Below are 18,802 nucleotides of genomic sequence, written 5' to 3' on the forward strand. Positions count from 1 at the left end.
TTCAAAATGTGTTCATAGTATTTATGAAATGACTATAAACATCTAATTACTTTTTATAACAAATTTTTACAGTGTGAATATGTTTACTGTTTTTGAATTTGAATGTTCACATAGCTTGATTATACCATAATGGATATTTTGGCTAAAAAAGGAATATATGTAGATTTTTACCTATATTCAGCATTTGGGATTAACCATACATTATTGTAGCTAATACAGCATTTCTCTTTTTTTTATTTCCATTTTAGCCATATTGTAAAGGAAAACACACACAACAATAACAAAAGTTAAAACACAGTATTTCTCTAAACCTGTGTTCTCTATATGTCAAATGAGATATGTATTCCTAGGAAAGGAGAAATATAAAAGAAATGTACGATTACACTAAAACCTGTGTAAATTTTGAAGAAAGGTTGTTATGGACTGTCAAAACTATTTTCTTTTCTTTATCCTGCTCAATCTAAAATATGTAAGGCAGCAGCAACAATTCCAAAATTAAAGAAGGAGAAAGTGGTCCTTTGCTTCATTGTATTATTGTGGTATCTGTGTAATCCAGAAGAAAACATAGATGAAAGAGATAATGAGAAAACACCAGTAGGATTGACCAGTTGAATGCATGTGAAGGTTGTGGAAAGGAATTAATCCAGAGTGCCCCTGAAGATACAATCCTAAAACAGCTAGAGTAATGGTTATACTTTTAAGATGAAGAATTCTGAAGAAGTAGAATTGGGTGGGTGGAGAATAATTAATTTAATTTTGGCCTTGCTAAATTTGAGATATCTTTGAGACATGCGTATTTATCTGTATAGTAGATAATTGGTGATCTGGGAATGGATTTCAGGAGAAAGATTAATTTTGGAGAGAAAAATTTTAGATCGATCTATCTAGAGATGCTAGTTCCTATTTATAGACTGAAAATGATTGAATATCATGGTCAAAGAGATGAACAAAATTTAAAGGCATCTTACCTTTTCTTTAAAGTTAAAATTTGAACAAAATGAATCAGAGTAGGATGGTACAGGCACTATTCTTTTTGAAAGAAAGAAGATGAACCAGATGACTTTATTCAACACATCATAATGCAATGCTGTCCAAGTAAATCTAGTTCAGTTTAACTAATTCTTACTAAAATATTTATCATGGGGAAGGCGGAGCCAAGATGGTAGTACAGTAGCAGAAGCCTTCTGAATCTCCTTCCAACTTATCTTTACACAGCTTCTCAAAAGGACAGAAATCAAAACTGGATGAGTAAACAGATTATGCCACTGGACATAGCATTAAAGATAAAGTGTAAATGGAGATTCTCATGCTATAACGGGGTGAAACTACAGTAATCAAAGCATAAGCTGATCACCCCTTGCCCATACCACCTTCTGTGCCAGATTTAGAGCAAAGATTGGAGACAATCTCCAAATTCTCAGGGGCTGATTGAAAGCACTACAGATATACACCTGAGAGTAGTATAAGGCATTGACAGAGAAACTCAAGGCTGAAGAGTGTGGAGGTTGGGCAGTAGAATATGGAGCTTGGGCAGAAACACAGTGGGCCACAGCTGAGGCAACTAGAGCTGGTCACTTAACCCCCATTGCCTAGCCTTTACCACTCTTCTGCCTTGGAGTCAATACACAGTATTCACTCCAAGACAGAAGGTAAGGGTTTATAAAAAAAAAAAATTAAATAAAGTGTGTTATATAAAGTACATCACAGATCTACCTGCCCTCACTCAGGCTTCTCACAGGGAAGGGAAGATATTACCAAGGCAAAGCCCTACAAGACAGAAGCTAGGAAAGCCATGACCACCAACATGCAGGAACCTCAATCCACTAGTGGCAAAAGGAATAAGCAATAGCAAAAAAAGCTCTTGACCCTTAATAATTTCTATGGAGAAAAAAGAAAAAAAATACAGGAGCAATAGGAGAAAGTGATGTTGTGTAAATTCTAAACACAGGAATGGAAATGAGAAGCAAAATCTCCAAGCCATAAAATGAAGATAGGTTTATTGTAAGTGAACTGGTCCCACAACAAAGCTGAACTTCTGATAGAGACCACAAGACCCCAAGCACTGTGAAAGACTTCCTATATACCCCAAAGAATATCACAATTTGGGGGGGGGCAAAAAAGAGGATGGCATTAAGTGAAACTCAAAGAAAGAAGTAAAGTAGGATAAATTATACCACATAAAGAAGCAAATGGCAAACAGTGGGGTGGGAGAAATATAGTATTATAAGAAGTGGAGGAAGAGAGTGTTAATAGATAATACTTAGGGAGGGGTAACATCTCTGGTATAGAGGGCTTGTCATGCCCTTCTAGGGCAGCTCTCCAGCCTCAGACCCTCACCTGACACCCAGCTCTCACTTGTGGCTCCCAATAGCTGCTAGCATGCGGCAGCGGCCACAAATCGGGCAACGGCTTCAACAGGCCAGCTAAACCTTGTGAGGGTAGCCATCGGGTCGTTGACCCCTGGTGAACCAGGGCTTTCCTCACCCAGCATGTGAAGACTGCTTCGGCGGAACAGGCAGAAGAAACCAACAAGAAGTTTCAAAGGCTGAGATGGCGATGCAGCAAGGCACTGTGGAGTGCTTAGGGTGTGTTGGAGCACAAAAGACAAAATGGCCATCCAATGCAGTTGAGGAAGTCTCCAGGTGTAACGACTTTTCGTGCCAATGGACCTAGGTTTCCAAAGCCGAGAGAGTGGGACTGTCTCTGTGCATCGACTTTTCCACTTAAATCTTCAAGCACAGGTGTCTTTGTGCACAAAAACACACAAAGACAATCGTCTTCCTCAGTTCGAGAGACAACCAACCAAACCTTACTCACAGTGTTATCAGTTCTGATAAGGAAGAACAGCCAGATCTGTTGGAGTATAGAATTATTTCTTACCCTATAGAAATGTTCAAAGGGAATAAAGAAGGGAAGGTGTGGGGCAGGGAGTATTAAGATGGAGGGAAACGTTTCAGTAGATGATTAATAGAACTTAAAGAGAAATAGGAGGGGAATAAGAAAAGAGGGGGTGGGAAGGAAAGTAAAATAAGAATGGGGAAAGAGGATTTGATTAAAAGCAAAACACTGGTGTAGAAAGAAATAGTGAAAGAAGAAAGGGCAAGACTAAAAGAGGAAACCAAAACAATGTGGAATTTACAGGTGGTGATTATAGCTCTGAATGTGAATGGGATGAACTCACCCATAAAATGGAAGCAGATAGCAGAGTGGATTAAAAACCAAAATCCTACCATATGTTGTCTACAAGAAACACACATGAAATGACTGGCATTGGATTCTGCTCCTCCTATGTTCCCCTGAGATGAATTTTATTAACAAGTTTGGATTGGGAGGTGTCAGGGTAGAGGGAATATGGATTTCCCTATACTTTTCCCCAGATGGAGTTTGAGTATCTCACAGCTTTCAAGCTGAGGCCAGGCCTTGCAGGCTAGTGGAGGGTTTATTTTATTTTTGGCTATGCTATATCTATGCTAGCTTTTTTAAGTTCACAGTCTTAGCAGTAGACAGCAAAAGGAAGAAAAGTTTCTGACCTTCAGAGCTGGTTTGGTCTGTCTCTTCCAGCTGATGCCCCTATAGACTGGCCTAAAAGTTCAAACTGCTCCCCTTAAATCACGTTGTTCGATGACATAATCACAGGAACCCAGGTAGAGTACACAGATGGGAAAGATACAGGAATATAGGTACTTCTATACAGAGACAGGGAGAGAGTGCTCCTTCCAGTCTGAGGGCCAGGAAAGAGAGAGCATCAGGAACCCAACTGTCACTGGCCAAGTCCCTTTCCCCTACTCACTGTCATTCTTGTCAATATCCTCTCTCTAACATTCTAACTGCTGTTTGTTCCACCTGAGTGGCAGAAAGTCCAAAACTTGCTTCAGTTTTCCTTTCCACAGATGTTGATGGAATATTACTGTGCTTTAAGGATTGATGATCAGGAGGGATTTATTACAAATTGGAAGAACCTCAATGAACTGATGAAGAGTGAAATGAGCAGAAACAGGAGATTATACACAGGAAATAAAACATTGCATTGAAGCATCCAATGTAATGGACTATGCTACTAGTAGCAATGCAACAAGCCAGGACACTCCTAAAGAACTTATGGGAAAGAAAGAGAATGTGATTTGGGGATTTAGACTTTAAAAAATTGCTCTATAGCAGAAAATATATAATATAGATATAGCTATCAATTATTTTACACCTAAGGCGAATTTCTGGTCGACTCTTGGAGGGGAGAGGAAATAGGGGAGAGAAAGAAAATAAAGCATGGAAACATGGAAAAATATTTAAAAATTAAAATAAAAACCATTGTGTTTCAGGTAGGGTAAAACAGTTTCTAAAAATAAAAAAGTTATTGTACCTACCCTCAACAAACTTAGAGTCAAAGAGATAAACCATTCAGAAACAGATTTGATATTAATTATAACATAATAACACAAGGGAAGTCAAATGGGGAAAAAGATTATTTAATGAAGGAATTATTTAATGAAAGAATCAGAAGAATTCATAAGGAAGGAAGTACTTGAGCTGGAACATCAAATATAATGTGGATTGCTTTAAGGTCAAAAGCATCGAACATAATATAAAAAATATATGAAGTGAGAAAGTGACAATGATATTAAGGGGAAGTCAGTGATCCACTTTGATAGAATGCAGGAAAAAATGGCAGATTGCAAGATGTTGAAAACAATGGTTCAGGTTTTTGCCTTTATATTTGCAATGTATACCCCACTATAAAAGTAAACACTTGCTGATGATAGAGTAAGAAATAAGGATGGAAAGGAAAGATGGAGCAATGAGTAACAGGGAAATGCAATCTTTTAGCTTCCCGAATCTAAGCATGTTAAACTAAATTGCCTCTGGGTTTTCTCATGTTTTTGTTACTATAGTGTGTTTGTGTGTGCATATAATTACTTGAGAACCAAAAATGGCTTTATGTATATTATATTATGTGTGTGATTCTTGTTATGAAAGCATAAGTAAAGGTTTTATGCAACTTATTTCAGTGCATTTCAATATTAATGTATACTATATGTAATATACCTAAATATATTTGGTACAATGCTAAAATTTAACAGATGCTAAATAATTAAATAATAAACTATAATAGAAAATACCACTTTAGATGTTTTGTGCTTAGAGTATCTTTGCAAACTGTATTTGAAAATATCCAAATATCAGACAAAATGTCCTTGGTTTCAGTTACAGCATTAAAATGAAATGCATTAAAAAGTAAGGTAATTTTCCGTTTCTGTTTCTAAGAACTACATTCAAAATGAATAACAGGAACAGAAATGTCTTTGAATTCCAGTCTATCCTCTACAGTTTAGAGAAGTCTAGGAAGATATTTCCCATAACTATCCAAACTCCATGAATTATTAGGGAAACAAGTGATTTGACAGTTGAATTATTGCCTCTGCATAGAACATCAAATATATTGTCATAATTTTTTGTTTCCAGGTGGAAGTTACTAGGTTTTTTTAAAGTCAGCTAGGCAAAGAGCTTCAACTGGAAGGTAAGAAAATATTTGCCTCAATTGTTCTTTGCCCCCTGATTCTATGATAGTTGGTAACTAAACTCTGCAAACCATTCTGGTTTTTGTCTCCTAAAATAAATTTGCTTAGATAACATTTTTTTCTTAATTGCAGCATTTCATTTATCTAGGATGAACAATAAGTGTCAGTTCTGGTTATTGTGCTCTTATGGTTATCATGTAAGGCTAGTATATATGGACTGAGCTGAGCAACATAATGGACATGGGGTAAAGCAGAGGAAGTCCTCAAAATGAAATGCCTTTCTCATTACTTCTTCTGAGTGATCATATAATCAGTGAATGATTTAAACAAGTAGCTCTGGATCGAAAAGAACTATATTTTTAACTAGGCAATGATGTTTCATATTACAGCAATAAGAACTCAACTTTAAAATAACTCCACTATTATTGTGTGAATTTTAAGATGTTAAAATGCAGTGCTGAAGTTCATTGTGTTTGTTTCCTTGTTTTAATAATATTCATGATCTTTTTTAGTCTCTTTCTTAGTATATGACTTTTCATTAAGGTAAAAAAAAAGACATTCATTGTATAATACAATTCTTCAATATGATGTGTAACTTCCATCTTTTACAGAGATGTATTGGGAATGGGATGACTTTTAGATTCACAGAAATCCCAGTGTTGTCAAGTAGACGTGGTGATAATATGTACTATAAAAGAATGCCATCGGAATCAAGGAAGTGGACTGATACAATACTTAGCTAACTTTGAAGTTATTTTCATTGTGTGTTCTTGTGAGTTTATGCTATTTTTCAGTTTAGTCTACTGCTCTGCTGGGGTGTATGGGATGTTCAGGGAGGGGTAGTATCTCTGGTATGGAGGGCTTGTGGTGCCCTCCTAGGGCAGCTCTCCAGCCTCTGATCCCCACCTGACACCCAGCTCTCACTTGTGGCTCCCAGTAGCTGCTAGCATGCGGCAGCAGCCACATCCCAGGCAACGGCTTCAACAGGCTGGCTAAAATTTGTGAGGGTTGCCATTGGGTCGTCGCCAACCCCTAGTGAACCAGGGCTTTGCTCACCCAGCATGTGAAGCCTGTTTCGGCGAAATAGGTGGAAGAAACCAACAAGAAGGTTCAACGGCTGAGATGGCGATGCAGCAAGGCACTGTGGAGTACTTAGGGTGTGTTGGAGCACAAAAGACAACATGGCCATCCAATGCAGCTGAGGAAGTCTCCAGGTGTAACGACTTTTCGTGCCGCTGGACCCAGGCTTCCAACGCCGAGAGAGTGGGACTGTCTCTGTGCATTGACTTTTCCACTTAAATCTCCTTCACGCACAAGTATCTTTGTGCACACACATCTATCCTAACAACCATCCACCCTCTTCAAGACCTGAGGTGATGGGGGAGTGGCGACGCAACAGATGGAGGTGATCACTGGCAGTTGTAGTCACGATCCTGCACATAGGTGGCCTATGGACCAGTAGTCTCTTGGCCCTGTACAGCAGCAGAGATGTTCGGCAGCATCCTGGGCGACTGAGCAGCCCTCACTAGGACAGCATTGCTCACCCTAATCAAGGGAGGGGACTAGAAAAGGTGTCCCAAACATTGCCTGCCCTACAAACACCTGGTCAGCACACCGCGGCTGGTGGGTCAACCCTTTAAGAGGTCGAAATCAAAGAAAACAAAAACCAAAGAAACTCCTACTAGGAGCATGGAGGATCAGCACATCACTTGATAGAGAGAATACCCCAAGACCTGAGAGAAGAACAGCTCTAATCAGTAAAAAACTGGCGTGATATAACATCGACATTGCAGCCTTAAGTGAAACACGCTTACCAGAAGAGGGATCACTCAGCGAACCCACCACTGAATACACCTTCTTCTGGAAAGGTAGAGCCACAAATGAAGACAGAATCCATGGTGTTGGCCTGGTTATCAAGACCAGATTGCTCAAACAGCTGCCAGACTTGCCTGTGGGCATCAGCGAGAGGCTCATGAAGATCTGTTTGCCTCTCAGCAAAGACCAGTATGCCACAATCATCAGCATGCCCCTACACTGACCAGCACAGAGGAGACCATTGAGCAGTTCTGCTCTGACCTGAGTGTGTCCTGCATTCAGTGCCCACAAATGACAAGCTGATACTACTGGGAGACTTCAACACCCACTTTGGACAGGACCATGAAAGATGGAAAGGAGTACTCGGCAAACAGGGCGTGGGCAAAATGAACAACAATGGCCTACTGCTACTCAGCAAATGCTCAGAGTTCAAACTCACCATCACAAATACTGTGTTCAGAATGGCGAACAAATATAAAACAACATGGATCCACCCACAATCAAAACAGTGGCATGTCATTGACTACCTCATTGTAAGCCGGGAAGACATCCAGGATGTACAGAACACCAGAGCCATGAGAGGAGCTGAATGCTGGACAGACCACCAATTGGTTAGAGTGACTCTTCAAATGTGCATTGCTCCTCGCCATCCAAAACGAGCCCAGACAGTTCGCACATTTTACAACATGAGTCGTCTTAGAGATCTATCTTCTTTGCAAACATTCCAGTCCTGCCTGGATGACAAGCTGTCTGTCAAGGGACCACTCACTGGAAGCTCAACTGAGAAATGGAACCAATTCAGAGGTGCAGTGACAGAAACATCAAAGACAGTCCTAGGCCCCAAACAACACAACCACCAGGACTGGTTTGACAAGAAAAACACTGCTATTGAAGACGTATTGAGCAAAAAGAATAAAGCCTTTATGTAGTGGCAAAATAACCCAAACTCTGCTCCTAAAAAGGACAGAATCAAGTCTCTCCAAGCCACGGCGCAGTGAGAGATCAGGAAAATGCAAGACCGATGGTGGGAAAAAAAGGCAGAAGAAATCCAATGCTTTGCTGATACGAAAAACTACAAACAATTTTTCAGTGCCCTCAAGACTGTCTATGGGCCATTAAAACCCACCATCACTCCCTTGCTATCCCTTGACGGTGACACTCTCATAAAAGATAAAAAAAAGGCATCAGCAAGAGGTGGAAAGAACACTTCAGTCAGCTTCTCAACCAACCTTCTTCAGTTGACCAAAGCGCCCTTGACCAGATCCCCCAAAACCTCACCATTGAACAACTTGACATCCCTACTTCAATAGAGGAAGTCCAAAAAGCCATTAAACAAATGAGTGCAATCAAGGAACCTGGTAAAGACAGGATCTCAACCGAGGTGTACAAGGCCTTAAATGGAAAGGTGCTTTAGGCATTCCACATAGTGCTGAACAGCATATGGGGACAGAAAAACATGCCCCCACAACTCAGAAATGCCTCCATCATAGCCCTATGCAAGAACAAAGGCTCACAAGCAGCTTGTGACAACTACAGAAGCATCTCACTACTCCCCATCGCTGAAAAGATCCTCTCCCATGTTATACTCAACAGACTCCTGTCATCTGTCTCAGAGCAGAACCTTCCTGAATCACAATGTGGCTTCTGACCAGATTGCAAAACCATTGACATGCTCTTCATGGTGAGGCAAATGCAGGAAAAATGCCTTGAGCAGAACCTGAGTCTCTACATTGTCTTCATAGACCTGACGAAGGCATTTGACACAGTGAACAGGGATGTATTGTGGGTGATCCTTAGCAAACTCAGTTGCCCAGCAAAATTCATCAAACTGATCCAGGTCTTTCATGTTGACATGACAGGGGAAGTCCTATCTGATGGAGAGATTTCCGATCACTTCAACATCTCCAATGGTGTGAAACAAGGCTGCGTCCTTGCTCCGGTGCTATTCAACCTATACTTCACCCAAGTATTACGACATGCTGTGATGTATCTAAATCTGGACATCTACTTCAAAAACAGACTGGATGGCTCACTATTCGACCTTTGCCACCTGACTACCAAAACAAAGACAACAGAGAGACTCATCCTGGAAGCTCCCTTCGCAGATGACTGTGCTCTCATGGCCCACCAAGAAAATCATCTTCAAACCATTGTGGTCAGGTTCTCTGCTGCAACAAAACTGTTTGGCCTGACTATCAGCCTCAGCAAAACAGATGTGCTCTTTCAACCTGCATCAGGGAGGCCAACTAACCAGCCATGCATAACTATCGACGGCACACAGCTTTCCAACTTCAACACTTTCATGTACCTGGGCAGCACCATCGCCAACGACCTGTCCCTAGACCATGAGATCAATGCCAGGATCCAAAAGGCCAGCCAGGCACTCGGGTGGCTGCTCTGCAAAGTCCTCCAACACAGAGGTGTAAGCACTGTGACAAAGCTCAAAGTGTATAATGCAGTGGTCCTCAGCTTGCTCCTGTACGGTTGCAAGACATGGACACTGTACTGAAAGCACATGAAACAGCTAGCACAATTCCACCAACGCTCTCTCCGGTCAATCATGAGGATCCAATGGCAGGACCGTATTACCAACCAAGAAGTCCTCGGCAGAGCCAACTCCACCAGCATTGAAGTTATGGTCCTCAAAACCCAGCTAAGATGGTCTGGACACGTCATCCGCATGGACCCACAGCAAATACCAAGACAGGTATTCTATGGTGAACTGTCAGCTGGACTCAGGAAACAAGGTCTACCAAAGAAAAGATTCAAGGATCAGCTAAAATTAAACTTGAAGTAGGCTGGTATTACACCAAAGCAACTACAACTTGCTGCCTCTGTCAGAATCAGCTGGAGTACCCACATTAACCATGCCGCCACCACCTTTGAAGATGAGCGATGTCGACGTCTTGCCTCTGCGCGTGAATGGTGACATCAGGCCACAACCGCACCTCCCATAACAACTGGCATCCCATGCCCCATGTGCCACAAACTTTACACCTCAGTCTTTGGACTTCAAATACATATGAGGTTACACCGTAGATGAAAAAGCACAATGACAATTGTCATTCTCAGTCACTGAGAGACTACTACTACTGCTGTGGGATTTGGATTCTAAGGAACCTGAGATCCACTGAATCAATACTTTTGAGTTATGGAAATGGTAAACTCTGATATTTACTGAATAATCATGGGAAAATTATCTGACCTCACTAAACTTCATTTTTCTCATCTATAAAATAAGAATATTGATGAAGAGGGCTGCTATGTATAGTTCCTTTCAAATGCTTTGTCAAAAGAGAGAGAATTAGGATTTGCCAAGTCAGGTAAAGGTAATTATAGGTTAATCTATGTCTTATTTTTCTCACCCTTCCTATCACAAACAGTTAGGAGAGTCAGTTTCCCCTCACAATTAATAATTTCTACTTCCACAACAATCTTACTTTGTAAGTACTAAGTAAAAAGTACTTGTTTTCCCATTTCTTTTAATATTCACCTATTTTAAGCACTAGTTATATATATATGCACACTTATGCATATGTATTTTTTGCATGCATATATCTATATACCTCTTTATGTCTTGTCCTTTCATCCTATACAGTTTGTTGCTGTTCCCTCTAAGTATACTTCCTTTTGCTGCCCAGGTAATAACAACAGTTTTTAAGAGTTACCAATGACCTCTTTTCTTATAGGGATACATATCATTTTAACTTATTGAGTCTCTTAAAAATTTTTTTTTGTTTTTCTTTTTTCCCCTCTTTTTTTTTTAATTACCTTTTGATGATTCTCTTGCTTGGACATCAAATTTTCTGTTCAGGTCTGGTCTTTTCTTTACGAATTCTTGGAATTCTTCTATTTTGTTGAATGACCATACTTTCCCCTGTAAGAATATAGTCAGTTTTGCTGGGTAGTTGATTCTTGGTTGTAGACCTAGTTCCCTTGCTTTCCTGAATATCATATTCCATTCCTTTCTTTTTTTCAGTGTGGATGCAGCCAGATCCTGAGTTATCTTCACTGTGGTTCCTTGTTATCTGAATGACTTCTTCTTGGCAGCTTGTATTATCTTTTCTTTGGTCTGATAGTCCTTGAATTTGGCTATAACATTCCTGGGTGTTGTCAGTTGGGGATTAAGTACAGGAGGTGATCTGTGGATTCTATCAGTCTCCACTTTTCCCTCTTGTTCAAGGATTTCAGGGCAGTTTTCTTTAATAATTTCCTGTAATATAATGTCCAGGCTTTTTCTTTTGTGATGGTCTTCTGGTAGGCCAATAATTCTTAAATTGTCTCTCCTTGAATGATTTTCTAAATCGTCTGTTTTGTGAATGAGATGCTTCATATTTTCCTCAATTTTTTCATTCTTTTGGTTTTGTTTTATAGAGTCCTGCTGCCTTGTGAAGTCACTCAATTCTAATTGTTGTATTCTGGTTCTTAAAGACTGGATTTCATCCTTAGTTTTTTGGTCGTCCTTTTCCTTTTGGTCAGATTTTCTTTGGAGGTCATCTTTCATCTCCTTTGCCTCATTTTCCAGCTGGTTGATTTTAGCTTTCAAGACACTATTTTCTGTTTCTAGATGACTTATCTTAGTTTTTAAGTTCTTTTCCCAATTGTCTTCAGCCTCTCTCAATTGTGTTTTGAATTGCATTTTGAGTTCTTCCAAAGCCTGTATCCAATTCGCTGGGATTTCTGATTTTCCTTTGCTGATCCCTCCCCCTCTTTTTTGTTCGCTCTTTGCTCATTACCTTTGCAGAAGCTGTCTATTGTAATTTCTTTCTTCTTTTTCTGTTGTTTAATCGAGTTTACCCCTTCTTTGCTCCCTGTATTTGGCTGTGCTCTTGCTCCTCTCATTTTGTTTTGGTTTTGGGGCTGTCAGTCTCCCCTCTTGGAGCTTTGTCAGATCTCTTGGTACAGTCTCTAGGGGAGGAATGTTAGCTTCCCTGTCCTCTGGAGGCTTTTGCTTGGATTGAGTTCAAGTAGGTTGGGCTGTATGTGGTATGAAGCTCTGAGGCTCTGAAGACTCCTGGAAGGCTGGGCCGCCCAGGCTCTCTCCAGTTCTCTCCAGCTGCTTCTCAGCTGTCCACAAGTGCCTTTGCCCGCCTCCCTAAACTCTGAGGAGTTCTGATTGAATTGGCTGTATTAATCTGGTTATTCCCCAAGGCAAAAGTGAGGCTGGAGCCCGATGGAGGGACCCAGCCGCAGCCCCCTCTCTCCCTGGCTTCCTCCCTGCTGTCCAAGCTGGATTCTCTGAGCCCGGTGCCCCACTGCTCACAAGGTAGACCCTCCAAGCCAGCACCTTTGGCTGCTCAAAGGTTCCCACTGCCATTGCTGCGGGTTCAGTGCTCTGGGTTGTGGGGGAGGGGTCCTGGGATCTACCCCCTGCCTTCCTCTTAGCCCTGAGTATTCTCGGATTCCAGCTTTTGGGGGGCGTACCTTTTGATTTGTGTCCAGAAGGAGGGTTCCCCGCTTCTGTCCTGCTGTTCATTTTGGGTTTCGGCGCCCTAGGATCATTCAGTCTGTATCCATAAGGAAGGGTCTTCCAAGAGGTCTGAACTTTTGCTGCTTGCTAAGCCTCCATCTTGACTCCGCCCACAATACAAAGTACTTGTAAATGCTTAGTAAGAATCAGGATCAGAATAACCATACCCTTCTTTGGCCACTCAATCATTTATATGAGAAAGTAATCATTGAATTAATTCATGCCATTATTTGTGTATTTGCTTTTGGAAGAGAATTTCAGAAAATGTCTAAATAAGAGTCTTTCCTCTTCTACATTCTTTATGTTAATCTAATGACCTGCTTACAAAATTTCTCATTTATTTTCTTATTCTTCCCAGTTCAGCTAGAATTTACATCGAGAGCCTTATTGACTCTTTATGCTTACATTCATCATCATATAAGTGTCTTCCTCAATTTTTTTTCTTTCAGGCCCCTGAATTTTGACTTATATATACACATATTAGTTAATTGTAAGTCTCTTTCTAGGATTGACATAAAATTTCTAAATCTGTGTACCACTATTCTCCTTTGTACAAAGCAACTACACTCAGCTATATTTAAGCATATAGAAAATAGTTCTTCAATATGTCCCTTCCTTTTTCAATTTCAGTTCAAATTCATATCACCAAATCTGCAATCATATAGTCATATTGGATGGAATGCTGAATGTGAAATAAAGAGCACCTAAGTTCAAATACTATCGCAAACTCTTGATGGCTACGTGTTGTTGTTTAAAACTTTTAACCTTTTTCAGGTTCCATTTCATAATGTTTAAAATGAAGATAATAATACCACTCACACCATAGGGTTTTGTGAGGAACAAATAAAATTTAACTTGAAAATTGATTGTTAAATCCCAGAGCCTAACATAGTTGATATTATTACTATTAATTATTATTATTACAAGCCCTTATTACGTAACCTCTCCTTGGAAAGGAGTGTATTATGACATTTTCTAGAAAGCTAAATCTGATTTTGTGTCACTATCTCCTTAAGCAATTATACACTTTTGAAATATGACTTCTTTCTAAATTATTGCCTTTGATCAGTATTATTGATGAATATTTTTGTGACTTTAATGTTTCACAATTTTAAAATTATGGTTTCTAACTTCTATATGGTTATTTCTACTTGCTTTCAACAGTACTTGATAGTAATGAGAAGTATTCATAAAGACTGGGAGGCTTTATATCATATTAGATGCATTTCTTGAAAAAATCACAGATTCCCTATTTTACATATAAGCCCAACTAAGGAAGTTGATAACTATTTCTGAATGTGTTCTTTCTAATACTTCCCTGGATGATGCTACATTTTAGTATATCAGTGCATTATATCAGTCTTTGAAGCACAAGCTATATCCTTCTCAACTTCCTATTGCATATGAGTATTCTATTTCTTTACTGGATCCAAGTTGTCAATGTTTCTTTTACTTTCCTTCCTCTACATGACATTCATTTGTTCTCTAACTCTGACAAACCTGGTTTCTCCTTTTCTTCATCAGATACTTTTTCTTCTTTGTTTTTGCATCTTAGCTTTTGCCTTCATTAACAGGAATATTTAATTCTTCCTTGTCCCATGATGATGAGCCTATGGAAGGTATGCCAAATATGGCCTGCAGGGACATATCTGTGGGCATAAGCCATTACCCACCCCAACTGTTTATCTCTCTTCACTCCTCCTCTCTGCCCCACTGCCCAGGAGCCCATTGGAAACACTTACTCCCTCCCCTTAGTGGAGTGGGGGGCCACTCTTCCTCCTTTCTCCCTCCCCTGTCTAAGTAAGGGGAATGGAGGAGGGGGTCTTGGTGGGTCATGATTAGTAGTCAGCAGTGGAGCACAGCATGCAGTGTGTGAAAGTTTCTAAAAGGTTTGCCATCACCATTCTAGTCTGTTAGACATTGGAAAGCTATTTCTAGAGTCTCTTAGTTTTCAACTAGAAAGATAATCCTAATTTACATTGGAAAAACTTTGGACTTGGAGGCATGTTACCAATCCTGTATCTGGAATGTGGTGAAATTGGGTACGAAACTATACCTTTATGAGCTTTAGTTTTCTCAATTTATAGGATTAGGACAATGGATGTTATGTCTATTGTTCCTTCCAGTTCTAAATTTTATGTTTTTGGAGTTAAAAAACATTATATTGTTGGAACACAACTAATAGTTATTTACCTATTGCAGAAATAAATACTACATACTTTGTGTTGACAGTTTCAAACTGGCCATGCCATTGTTTTGTTCTCTATTTTTTGGTAAAAACATTCTCATTCCTATACTAATGAATTGTTGTAGTGCAATTGTGTCAAATTAAAATAAAAAAATAGATAATTACTTCACTATATTGACTTAGGAAACCACAAAATGATATTATCTATGTGGTATTATATTTTATTCATTTTGTTAAATATTCTCCAATTATATTTTTAATTTAATTCTGGAACATTTGGGAATGTGTCTGGTCACTTGAAACCCATGTGCTACAAGTTTGATATTTATACTCTAGCATACCTCCTGTGGAGGACTTTAACTTTGGAATTCACCAGTCTTTTTATCATATTAACACATTGAGTGGCACATCCAGATTCAATTCTTTTGTCTTACAATACTAATATTATTATTATTGCTCTTTATTCCCCTTTCTCATTTCACCCTAGTAAAATTTTATTTTTATTCTCAAGTACCCCTTTTTTCTCCTTCACAAATCCTTCTATGTCACCACATCTTTCTTCATCTCCTTTTCAATTGCTTCTTCTTCTGATTCAATTTATACCTGTCCCCTTCATTTCAATTTTCTCTTTCTTTATAACTTTCTTCATCATTTCCTTTGATTTCTGTGGTGCTCCCATTTTTATCTCCATTTTTCAATTTCTAGCTTTCTTTACTTTCTCAGCTGTTCTAACCATATATACAATTCTTTATTCCCCCTTCAGATAAATGCTTATTTGACTGAACATGGGAAGAGTTTTCAGTATTTGTACTATTATTGCTAATACTCCTAATAATATTAATACTAATACTTAAGTATTTTGATAGTGACAATAAATATTTAATACTTTTATATGCTGCTTTATATTTTACATATTCTTTTCACCATAATCATATAATACAGGCAACATTTATCTAACAATAAAGTATTATGACAGCTAGGTGGTGAAGATGGGCCTGGAGTCAGTATAATCTGAGTTCAAATTTGTCCTCAGACACCGTAAGGGGTAAAATTTAAGGGTTGGACTAAATATATGAGTGTGTTCACCAGAAATTAATATATCTCAAGTCAGAATGACTTTTTAATGGTAGTTTATTTACAAAAAGAGAATGCATGAAAGTAAGAAAATCAGAGATAGAGAAGAAATATTTACTCCAGCTGGTCCCAACCAGGCAGGGATTCAGAGGCCCCAGCAATGGGGGTCCAATGGTAAATTAAACAAGAGTTTTAGCCATGAGGCCTCCTCCAAGATGAGGGACTTCTCAGGAGACTAATACCAGAAAACCAGTAAATAATAGAAGTCAACCTTTTTTTACTCACTCACATGGTACTTCTAAGGAAAATTCAAAAGCTGTCAGAGGTCTACAGCCAGAACTCCTCCAGGGTCAAGTTGAAGGTGAAAGACCTCATTACAGGAAGTTCTTGGCATTTTTAAAGACCAATCCTTTCATGACCCACTGTGCTTTCCTTACCTTTCACATGGACCAGTTATAGCTATAGTTTTGCTTGGGACTGTCCAGGGAGCAGTCAGTGGGTTCTGATTCATCACCCACTTTTGCACATGTGGATCACAGACCTCCACATACTTAAGGATAAGTGGGGTGTGTATGCTTCTAGTGATTAAATCTAAAAATGGTCAGGGAAGAGTTAATTCCATCTTCACAACACTTACTAGCAATATAACCCTGGACAAGTCACTTCACCCTGTTTACTTAGGTTTCTTCATATTTAAAATGAGCTGTAGAAGGAAATGGAAAAGTATTCCTGTATATTTGCAAAAATAAAAATAAAACAAAACCACAGTGGGATCATGAAAACTTGGCTGAAAAACCTGAACAAAAATAGTATTATAGAAATATGCAAATGATAATAATTTCAGGAGAATGATAATGTAAACAATCAATTTTGAAAACAGAATAAAAAGAAAATGAAAAATATTTTGTTTCTTTGCCATAATTTATTTTTTCCATTAACAATTTTATTAGCATATTTAGAGAGATGTAAATGGAGTTAAAATGGTAGAATTGGATAGAGAAGACATGAGTTTCAATTGTTGCTCTGTCTAGCTGTGTGATCATGGATATTTTAGCCTATATCTGTGAACCATGATTTCGTTATCTATAGAAAGAAGAGGTTGGAATAGATGCCAATTAATTTAATTCCTGAAGCTAACATTATGTTTATTATTAAAAGTTCTTTCTAGGTCTAGAATTCTATATCTTAAACTTTTATATTCTATAGGGGTTTATGGGAGATTAAGGACAGTACCTCTGGTATGAAAGCTTATCAAAACTTTTCATTGCTGCTCATCCACCTTTGGTTTTCACATGCCATCTAGTTCTCATCTGTTTCCAAAAAGCTGTAGCATGTACAGTAACCTCACCAGGTTGAGGTTAACCAATAGGCCTCAAACCTGTTGGTAAGGTAGAGGCATGTGTACCATAAGCCTATTACGACTTCTTCTGGATGAATGGACAGATGAAAACAATTTGGTCTAATGGCCATGAGGCACTACTGCCATAATTTCTAAATGAAACAAAATAATATTATTTTTACAAAATTATAGAGTCTTATATATATTATATATATATATATATAATATATATATATATATATCAGGGTAATATTGCAAATTTTAACAAGTGATCTCTCACATATCAAATTTATTTATTCTCACTTTCAGAATAACATGCTTGTATTTGTAGATATAACAATTTGCCTTTCTACAAAAAAAAAAACAGAAATTTTGCCACATGTATGGAATATGATGGGGATAGCCCTACTCTCATAATACTTATCCATTGTACTTTATAAGCATGCTAATTGCAAAGTATTGCACTTCATAAACATTAATACAGACAGAAATACCAGGGGCTGAGCTGAAAGACCTAACTATAACAGAAAATTTGATACCCAGAACCAGAACTCAAGAGAATCACCAAAAGGAAATTATAAATGGGAAAAAGAAATTTAAGGGAGCCAATAAGTTGAAATCATTTGTATTCCCATAAGAAAAGATAATATTAGTAACTCTTAAAATTGTTACTATCAACAGAGTAGCTAGATGAAGTATAATTAGAGGATGTATATATATATATATATATATATATATATATATATATAGGATGATATGTCAAACATATATAAAAAACTGGATGTAAAAAGAGGAAAATACTAAGAGGAATGGGAAACGAGATAAAATTGGATAAATATATCTTTCATAAAGAAATGCATGGGGGATAGGGAGTAGACGACCAATACAATGGAAGAGTAGAAGAGGTTGACAAAAGGTAATACTTAAATCTTATGAGTATTGAAATTGATCCATAGAGGGAAGAAAAATCAGATCCAATGGGGTAGAGAATTATATTGTGCCCTATTAAGAAGTTGAAGGACAATTAACATGCTGGTGGGGAAGGGAGCAATCAAATGGAGGGACAGATTGGGAAATCATTTAAAAGACACTATAAGAAGAAGAAAATACATAAGAGGGGGTGGGAAGAGAAGTAACATTAGGGAGGGGAAAGAGAGGAAACTGACTAAAAGCAAAAAGTTGGAAGAGGAGGGTAAGAGGGATAAGAGAAAAGACAGAATCTAAAGAGGAAGTAAAAATTGAGGGAAATAGACAATAATTATAACTATGAATGTGAATGGGGAGAACTCACCAATAAAAAGGAAGCAGACAGAAGAATGGATTAAAAAACAGAATCCTACCATATGTTGTCTATAAGAAACACATTTGATGTAGGTAGACATATATAGGGAAAAGGTAAAAGA

This window comes from Monodelphis domestica, chromosome 3 (assembly GCF_027887165.1).
Source record: "Monodelphis domestica isolate mMonDom1 chromosome 3, mMonDom1.pri, whole genome shotgun sequence".
NCBI classification, from domain to species: domain Eukaryota; kingdom Metazoa; phylum Chordata; class Mammalia; order Didelphimorphia; family Didelphidae; genus Monodelphis; species Monodelphis domestica.